The following is an 8,562-nucleotide window of genomic DNA, read 5'->3' on the forward strand; positions in this document are numbered from 1 at the left end:
GACTATGGTGGACTATAATGGACTATGATAGACTAAGATAGACTATGGTATGCTATGGTGGACTATGATGGACTATGGTAGACTATGGTGGACTATAATGGACTATGGTGGACTATGGTGGACTATGGTATACTATGGTGGACTATGATAGACTATGGTAGACTATGGTGGACTATAATGGACTATGATAGACTATGGTATACTATGGTGGACTATAATGGACTATGGTGGACTATGATAGACTATGGTATACTATGGTGGACTATGGTGGACTATGGTGGACTATGGTAGACTATGGTGGACTATAATGGACTATGATAGACTATGGTATACTATGGTGGACTATGATGGACTATGATGGACTATGGTAGACTATGGTAGACTATGGTGGACTATGATGGACTATGGTGGACTATGATATACTATGGTGGACTATGATGGACTATGATGGACTATGATGGACTATGGTATGCTATGGTGGACTATGATGGACTATGGTAGACTATGGTAGACTATGGTGGACTATGATGGACTATGGTGGACTATGATATACTATGGTGGACTATGATGGACTATGATGGACTATGATGGACTATGATGGACTATGATGGACTATGATGGACTATGGTAGACTAGGGTGGACTATGATATACTATGGGGGACTATGGTGGACTATGGTGGACTATGATGGACTATGATGGACTATGGTGGACTATGGTAGACTATGATGGACTATGGTGGACTATGGTGGACTATGGTGGACTATGGTGGACCTGTAAATCCTTATTGTATGGTCCATGCTCAGTGTTGGTCATATAACTTGGATCGGTGATGAGTGTTTCCACCTATAAATAAAACACATATTTCTATGTATTCCTGTCCTTTGCCTATCGGTGGGGTTCCTCTAGGTGTTGCCGGGCTGGAAGGGGTTAATCTGCATTTAATGCGTCTATGCAATTACTCAGCACCACATTAAGCCCCCGTCCGCCCGGCACACTATGATAAATACTGTGATTTGTAGCACTCTCTGCGCTCGCACACTCAGCCCCCCGCTGATACACTACTTGAGCCGCCTCATATACATAGATCCCAGAATCCTCCGCACAACGCGGGATGGTGAGGGAATTGAGGGATGGCGGGAGGTAGAGGAGTGCGGACTGGAATGGGGGAAACGAGGGGGGGAGAGGGGGCGGGGGTAAGGGGAGAGAAGGAGAAAGGGACAGAAGGAAGGAAGGGAGGAATAAAGAGGGGAAGGAAGGGAGGAATGAAGAGGGGAAGGAAGGGAGGAATGAAGAGGGGAAGGAAGGGAGGAATGAAGAGGGGAAGGAAGGGAGGAATGAAGAGGGGAAGGAAGGGAGGAATGAAGAGGGGAAGGAAGGGAGGAATAAAGAGGGGAAGGAAGGGAGGAATGAAGAAGGGAAGGAAGGGAGGAATGAAGAAGGGAAGGAAGGGAGGAATGAAGAAGGGAACAAAAGTAAAGGAGAGAGAGAGAGGAGGAAAGGAAGGGAAGGAATGAAGGTAGAAAGAAAGGAAGGGAGGAAGGAAAGGAAAGGAAAAGAAGGGAGGAAAGAAGAGAAGAAGGAAGGGTGGAAGGTAAGAAGGAAGCAGGATGGAAGAAATGAAGGAGGAGAACAGGCTGTGGTGAGGAGAGAAGCACCAAATATAATCTCATACATCTCTTCTACTTCATTTTTCCCCTTTTCTTCCCCCCTCCCTTTCCAGTCCTTCCTTCCTTCATTCCAGAAATTTCTACCTTGCAGATCTCAGTGCAGCTTTTAGCACAGACAGCCCTGGAGGTGGAAAGGTCAGTGCAGCCTTCTGGTGTACATTAGTGTTAGGAATAATGTCAGAGGTCAGGGGGTTAGTGGGGGGGGGGGGGGTTGGGTCATTGGCAGTTTGGGGGTATTTTGGGGACAGTGGCAATTGGGGAGAGGGGTGGAGGTTGGGGTCAGTGGCAGTTGGCGGGGTTTGGGGGTAAGTGGCAGTTGGGGGGGGGGGATTGGGGGTCAGTGGCAGTTGGGACAGGGGGGGTTTGTGGTCAGTGGCGGTGGGGGTATGGAAGGTTGGGGTCAGTGGCAGTTGGGGGGTTAGTTTGGGGTCAGTGGAAGTTGGGAGGGTTGTGGGTCAGTGGCATTTGGGGGGAATTTTGGGGACAGTGGCAGTTGGGGGGGGTGGAGGTTGGGGTCAGTGGCAGTTGGGAGGAGTTTGTGGTCAGTGGCGGTGGGGGTAGAGAAGGCTGGGGTCAGTGGCGGTTGGGGGGGTGGAGGTTGGGGTCAGTGGAGGTTGGGGGGGTGGAGGTTGGGGACAGTGGCAGTTGGGGGGGGGTGGAGGTTGGGGTCAGTGGTAGTTGGGGGGGATTGGGGGTCAGTGGCAGTTGGGGTGGGGGGAGTTTGTGGTCAGTGGCAGTTGGGGGGGTTTGTGGTCAGTGGCGGTGGGGGTAGGGAAGGCTGGGGTCAGTGGCGGTGGGGGTAGAGAAGGTTGGGGTCAGGGGTGAAGACGTCATCCTGCCCCCAGTGAAGGCCCTGTCTCCGGCAGTGAACAGAAATGAAGCAGTTGGCGGGAGCAGACGGCCTGGTTGCGTTTATTGGCGGTCCGGGAAGTGGACGCTCTCGTGTTTCTGGTTTCAGTCTCCACTTTTGCTCCTTTTTTTGTGTCAGCCCGCATGGCGGCGGACGTCTCTCATCTGGGATAAGGGGGGGGGGGGGAAGCAAGGGGTTAAGGTTCCGTCATTAGCGCGGGCTGCCATCCCCTGCCCGCGGCGCCGGCTCTGCGCGGTTGGTCTTCGCTGTAACAGGGGGTAGTCGGTATAAAGCTGATAAGATGTCTCTGCCGCCTGCCAAGTCGTTTCTGCGCCAAATGCTCATCTCTCTGGGAGCCGGGCGCTGTGCGTGCCAGACGCGGGAGGAGGGCACCTTTCCCGGGGTTTACCCACAATACCGTCTGCTGCAGCGGTGAGTGAGATTGTGTATATGTCAACACCATCTGCTGCAGCATCTTGAAGAAGCGGGCGCTCGGAGGAGGGGCGGGAGGCGTGAAAACTTGGTATGTTGGACCTCGTATAATGCTGGAGGAAGAGAATATTTCTCTGCTGTCCATAGCGGCCCCCGGGAGACAAGGGCCACTTACAGAGCAGAGGGACACCTAGCTGGAAATCCGGCCATACACCTTACAACCTGATTGTACAATCTCACTTTCAAGATTTATACTTCCCCCTTAGTCCTTTCATTCTTGGTTTCTATATTACAACTCTATGTGGTGAAGTCTTCCAAACTTCTACCGCTCTTACTGTAGAGAGCCCTTCCAACACTCGTGGTAAATACTCATCCTGAGCGTTTTCAGCACCATCTTGCAGAAACGCACTACAGTCCATTTCACATGATTTCCTATGGGACGGGTTCACATTTCTTCGTTTTCACTCGGTGCATTTTTTGGAAAGGGGCGGGGACTTTTTAGAACGCAAAAAGTTGTGTTTTTAGTTCTATAGACTTTAATGGAAACGCAGCAGAAAAGCATGGAGTGAGTTTTTGCGGCATTTTGCTGCATTTTTGCCACATTTTTCAGTTTTAAATTTACCTAGCAACAAATAAACTGCCCAGCTCAGTGGATTGCTGGAGGAAAGTCCTGGACTCTGTCTTGGATACACAGAATATAACTGGATAGAACATTTATAGGGAAAGTGGATCCAGGGTCAGTGGCAGTTGGGGGGGGGGGGGGTTGTGGTCAGTGGCGGTAGGAAAGGTTGAGGTCAGTGGCAGTTGGGGGGGTAGTTTGTGGTCAGTGACAGTTAGGGGTGGTAGTTTAAGATCAGTGGCAGTGGGGGTAGAGAAGGTTGTGGTCAGTGGCAGTTGGGGGGGTAGTTTGGGGGTCAGTGGCAGTGGATACTAACATTTATAGTGAAAGTCAAACCAGGGTCAGTGGCAGTTGGGGGGGGGGGGTTTGTGGTCAGTGGTGGTAGGGAAGATTGGGGTCAGTCGCAGTGGGGGGTGTAGTTTGGGTCAGTGACAGTGGATACTAACATTTATAGGGAAAGTCAAACCAGGGTCAGTGGCAGTTGGGAAGGGGGGGGGGGTTTGTGGTCAGTGGTGGTAGGGAAGATTGGGGTCAGTCACAGTTGGGGGGGTAGTTTGGGGTCAGTGGCAGTGGATACTAACATTTATAGTGAAAGTCAAACCAGGGTCAGTGGCAGTTGGGGGGGGGGTTTGTGGTCAGTGGTGGTAGGGAAGATTGGGGTCAGTCGCAGTGGGGGGTGTAGTTTGGGTCAGTGACAGTGGATACTAACATTTATAGGGAAAGTCAAACCAGGGTCAGTGGCAGTTGGGAAGGGGGGGGGGGGGGGGTTTGTGGTCAGTGGTAGTAGGGAAGATTGGGGTCAGTCACAGTTGGGGGGGTAGTTTGGGTCAGTGGCAGTGGATACTAACATTTATAGCGAAAGCTGAACCAAGGTCAGTGGCAGTTGGGGGGGGGGGGGGGTTGTGATCAGTGGTGGTGGGGGTAGGGAAGAATGGGATCAGTGGCAGTTGGGGAATATAACTGGATACTAACGTTTATAAGGAAAGTCGATCCAGGGTCAGTGGCAGTTGGGGGGGTTGTGGTCAGTGGTGGTGGGGGTAGGGAAGGTTGGGGGTCAGTGGCAGTTGGGGGGGGTAGTTTGGAGTCAGTGGCAGTGGATACTAACATTTATAGAGAAAGTCAATCCAGGGTCAGTGGCAGTTGGGGTGGGGGGGGGGGGGTTGGGGTCAGTGGCAGTTGGGGGAATATAACTGGATATAACATTTATAGGGAAAGTTGATCCGATTGCCTCTCGGGGGGTCAGGAAGGAATGTTTCCCCTGCAGGAGGAGATTGGATCGTGCTTTGCTGGGTTTTTGCCTTCTTCTGGATCAACTGTGGGTGTCGGATTATAACTTTTTTTTTTTAATGGTTAAACTGGATGGACTTTTGTCTTTTTTCAGCCAGACTAACTATGTAACTATGACCACAGTGATTGGCTGTCACAGTGGTCACATGATCAAGAGCTAGAAACCTGGGAGCAATCTACGACAGCTCAGTGTGCTGGGAGCATGCCGCGCGTGCGTTCTCAGTGCGGAGACCTCGACCACCCATGGACGCAAATATGGGCCCACCCACTTCTCCGACACACATACGTGGGGGTTAATGAATGAAAGCTACTTATGCCGGCCATACATGGTTGGAATTCTGAACGATTTTGGGATGAAAATCGGACCTAAGAATAATCGGCCGATTTTCGCGGTTACCCCCGGTTCACACCTATGCAGCCGTGCGGGACGCATTTTGCTCGGGCTAGAGAGCCCATTCATTTGAATGGACACCCGTGCCCCGGGGCACGCAGGGAAGAAGTCCCGGCACTACTTTGGAAACGCAGCTGAGGTTCCCAGTACGGATGCGTTTCCCAGTGCGGGCGGCGTGTCGTTAGAACTAATGGCATCCACCCGCGGGTCCGCATTTCTCTGTGCGGGTGGTGCGGCTGCACGGATTGTCGTTTCTCCCCATTTTGTTTGTCGGGCGTGCTGGAAAATTCGTGAAAAACGACCGATTTTCAAAATCATTGGTGGCACCATCAGATTACAGAACGAACGACGTTTCGATTTTCGGACGAAAAATCGTTCAGAATTTGCCCCATGTATGGCCTGCATTGGCTGCCTGACCTTCGCTGCTTCCGGAGTCACTGACTTGGAGGAAGTATCAGAGACAGCCAGGCAATGAACATTTTCAGGAAAGTTAATACAGACCAATAGCTGACATCTCTCTAGGCACAGAGGATTCTGGGAAAGGGGAAAGGAGGAGTCATGATGGTCCAGCAGCTTCATCTTTGTGTAGGAGAGTCACAGCTGTCCCCAATGATAGTGTCTATAGGCCGCTCTTCCCGGAGCCCGCATTCACTGTATCCGCTCTCCCCAGACCCCGCATTCACTGTATCCGCTCTCCTGGGACCCCGCATTCGCTATATCTGCTCTCCCCGGACCCCGCATTCACTATATCCGGTCTCCCCGGACCCCGCATTCACTATATCCACTCTCCCCGGACCCCGCATTCATTATATCCGCTCTCCCCGGACCCCGCATTCACTATATCTGCTCTCCTCGGACCCCGCATTCACTATATCCGCTCTCCCCGGACCCCGCATTCACTGTATCCACTCTCCCCAGACCCCGCATTCACTATATCCGCTCTCCCCGGACCCCGCATTCACTGTATCCGCTCTCCTGGGACCCCGCATTCACTATATCCGCTCTCCCCAGACCCCGCATTCACCGTATCCGCTCTCCCCAGACCCCGCATTCACTATATCCGCTCTCCCCGGACCCCGCATTCACTATATCCGCTCTCCCCGGACCCCGCATTCACTATATCCGCTCTCCCCGGACCCCGCATTCACTATATCCGCTCTCCCCGGACCCCGCATTCACTATATCCGCTCTCCCCGGACCCCGCATTCACTATATCCGCTCTCCCCGGACCCCGCATTCACTATATCCGCTCTCCCCGGACCCCGCATTCACTATATCCGCTCTCCCCGGACCCCGCATTCACTATATCCGCTCTCCCCGGACCCCGCATTCACTATATCCGCTCTCCCCAGACCCTCATTCACTATATCCGCTCTCCCCGGACCCCGCATTCACTATATCCGCTCTCCCCGGACCCTGCATTCACTATATCCGCTCTCCCCGGACCCCGCATTCACTATATCCGCTCTCCCCGGACCCCGCATTCATTGTATCCGCTCTCCCCGGACCCCGCATTCACTATATCCGCTCTCCCCGGACCCCGCATTCACTATATCCGCTCTCCCCGGACCCCGCATTCACTATATCCGCTCTCCCCGGACCCCGCATTCACTATATCCGCTCTCCCCGGACCCTCATTCACTATATCCGCTCTCCCCGGACCCCGCATTCACCATATCCGCTCTCCCCGGACCCCGCATTCACTATATCCGCTCTCCCCAGACCCCGCATTCACTATATCCGCTCTCCCCGGACCCCGCATTCACTATATCCGCTCTCCCCGGACCCCGCATTCACTATATCCGCTCTCCCCGGACCCCGCATTCACTATATCCGCTCTCCCCGGACCCCGCATTCACTATATCCGCTCTCCCCGGACCCCGCATTCACTATATCCGCTCTCCCCGGACCCTGCATTCGCTATGTCCGCTCTCCCCGGACCCCGCATTCGCTATATCCGCTCTCCCCAGACCCTCATTCCCTATATCCGCTCTCCCCAGACCCCGCATTCACTATATCCGCTCTCCCCGGACCCCGCATTCACTATATCCGCTCTCCCCGGACCCCGCATTCACTATATCCGCTCTCCCCGGACCCCGAATTCACTATATCCGCCCTCCCCGGACCCCGCATTCACTATATCCGCTCTCCCCGGACCCCGCATTCACGGCGCTGTGTGCCGTCACCACGCACTGTCTGAAGGGCTCAGCATTGTACAGCACTGACGGAGGTCCTCTCGCCATCAGTGCCTCTTTCAGCTCTCTGCGTCCTCCTGTCACTGAACTGCCACACAGAAAGGACGAGGACGCGGATTATTGTTCAGTTAACATGGCGTCCGGCGCTGGAGTGTGCGGGAGAGTGTTACACTGTAATCAGCCTTAACTAGGAGCATTCAGAGCAGAAATACCCGCACAATGCCGCCGCCGTGTCCCCGGGACTCACTACTAATTGGCGCTCAAGCAGCACTTTTCTCTCCAAGAAAGAGAAATGACGGGTCAAGATCCTCTAATGCACATAATGCATGCAATGTTCCCAAAAACACATTTACACAGCGAGAGAGCGAGGAGGAGAGAGAAAGAGGAGGAGAGAGAGAGAGGAGGAGAGAAAGAGAGAGAGAGAGAGTGAGGGAGAAAGGAGGAGAGAGAGAGGAGAGAGTGAGTGAGGGAGAAAGGAGGAGAGAGAGAGGAGAGAGTGAGGGAGAGTGAGGGAGAAAGGAGGAGAGAGAGAGGAGAGAGTGAGGGAGAAAGGAGGAGAGAGGGGAGGAGAGGGGATTAGGAGAGGGAGGAGGAGAGAGAGAGTGAGGGAGAAAGGAGGAGAGAGAGAGGAAGAATGAGGGAGAGAAAGAGATGAGGAGAGAGAGAGAGGGAGAGATGGAGAAAGGAGGAGAGAGAGCGAGGAGAAGAGAGAGAGGAAGAGCGAGAGAGAGAAAGAGGAGGAGAGAGAGAGAGGAAGAATGAGAGAGAGAGAGAGAGGAGGAGAGAGGGAGGAAGAGTGAGTGAAAGGAGGAGAGGGGAGGAGTGAAAGAGTGAGGGGGAAAGGAGGAGAGAGAGGAGAGAGAGAAAGAGATGAGGAGAGAGAGAGTGAGGGAGAGAGAGAGGGGGGGAGAGATGGAGAAAGGAGGAGAGAGAGCGAGGAGAAGAGAGAGAGGAAGAGTGAGAGAGAGAAAGAGGAGGAGAGAGGAGGAGAGAGAGAGGAAGAATGAGAGAGAGAAAGAGGAGGAGAGAGGAGGAGAGAGAGAGGAAGGAGGAGACAGAGGAAGAGGAGGAGAGAAAGAGTGAGGGGGGAAAGGGGGAGAGAGGAGGAGAGAGTGAGGG

The sequence above is a fragment of the Staurois parvus genome, unplaced genomic scaffold (genome assembly GCF_062004578.1).
Source record: "Staurois parvus isolate SC_StPar_1 unplaced genomic scaffold, SC_StPar_1.0 ptg003906l, whole genome shotgun sequence".
Classification (NCBI taxonomy): domain Eukaryota; kingdom Metazoa; phylum Chordata; class Amphibia; order Anura; family Ranidae; genus Staurois; species Staurois parvus.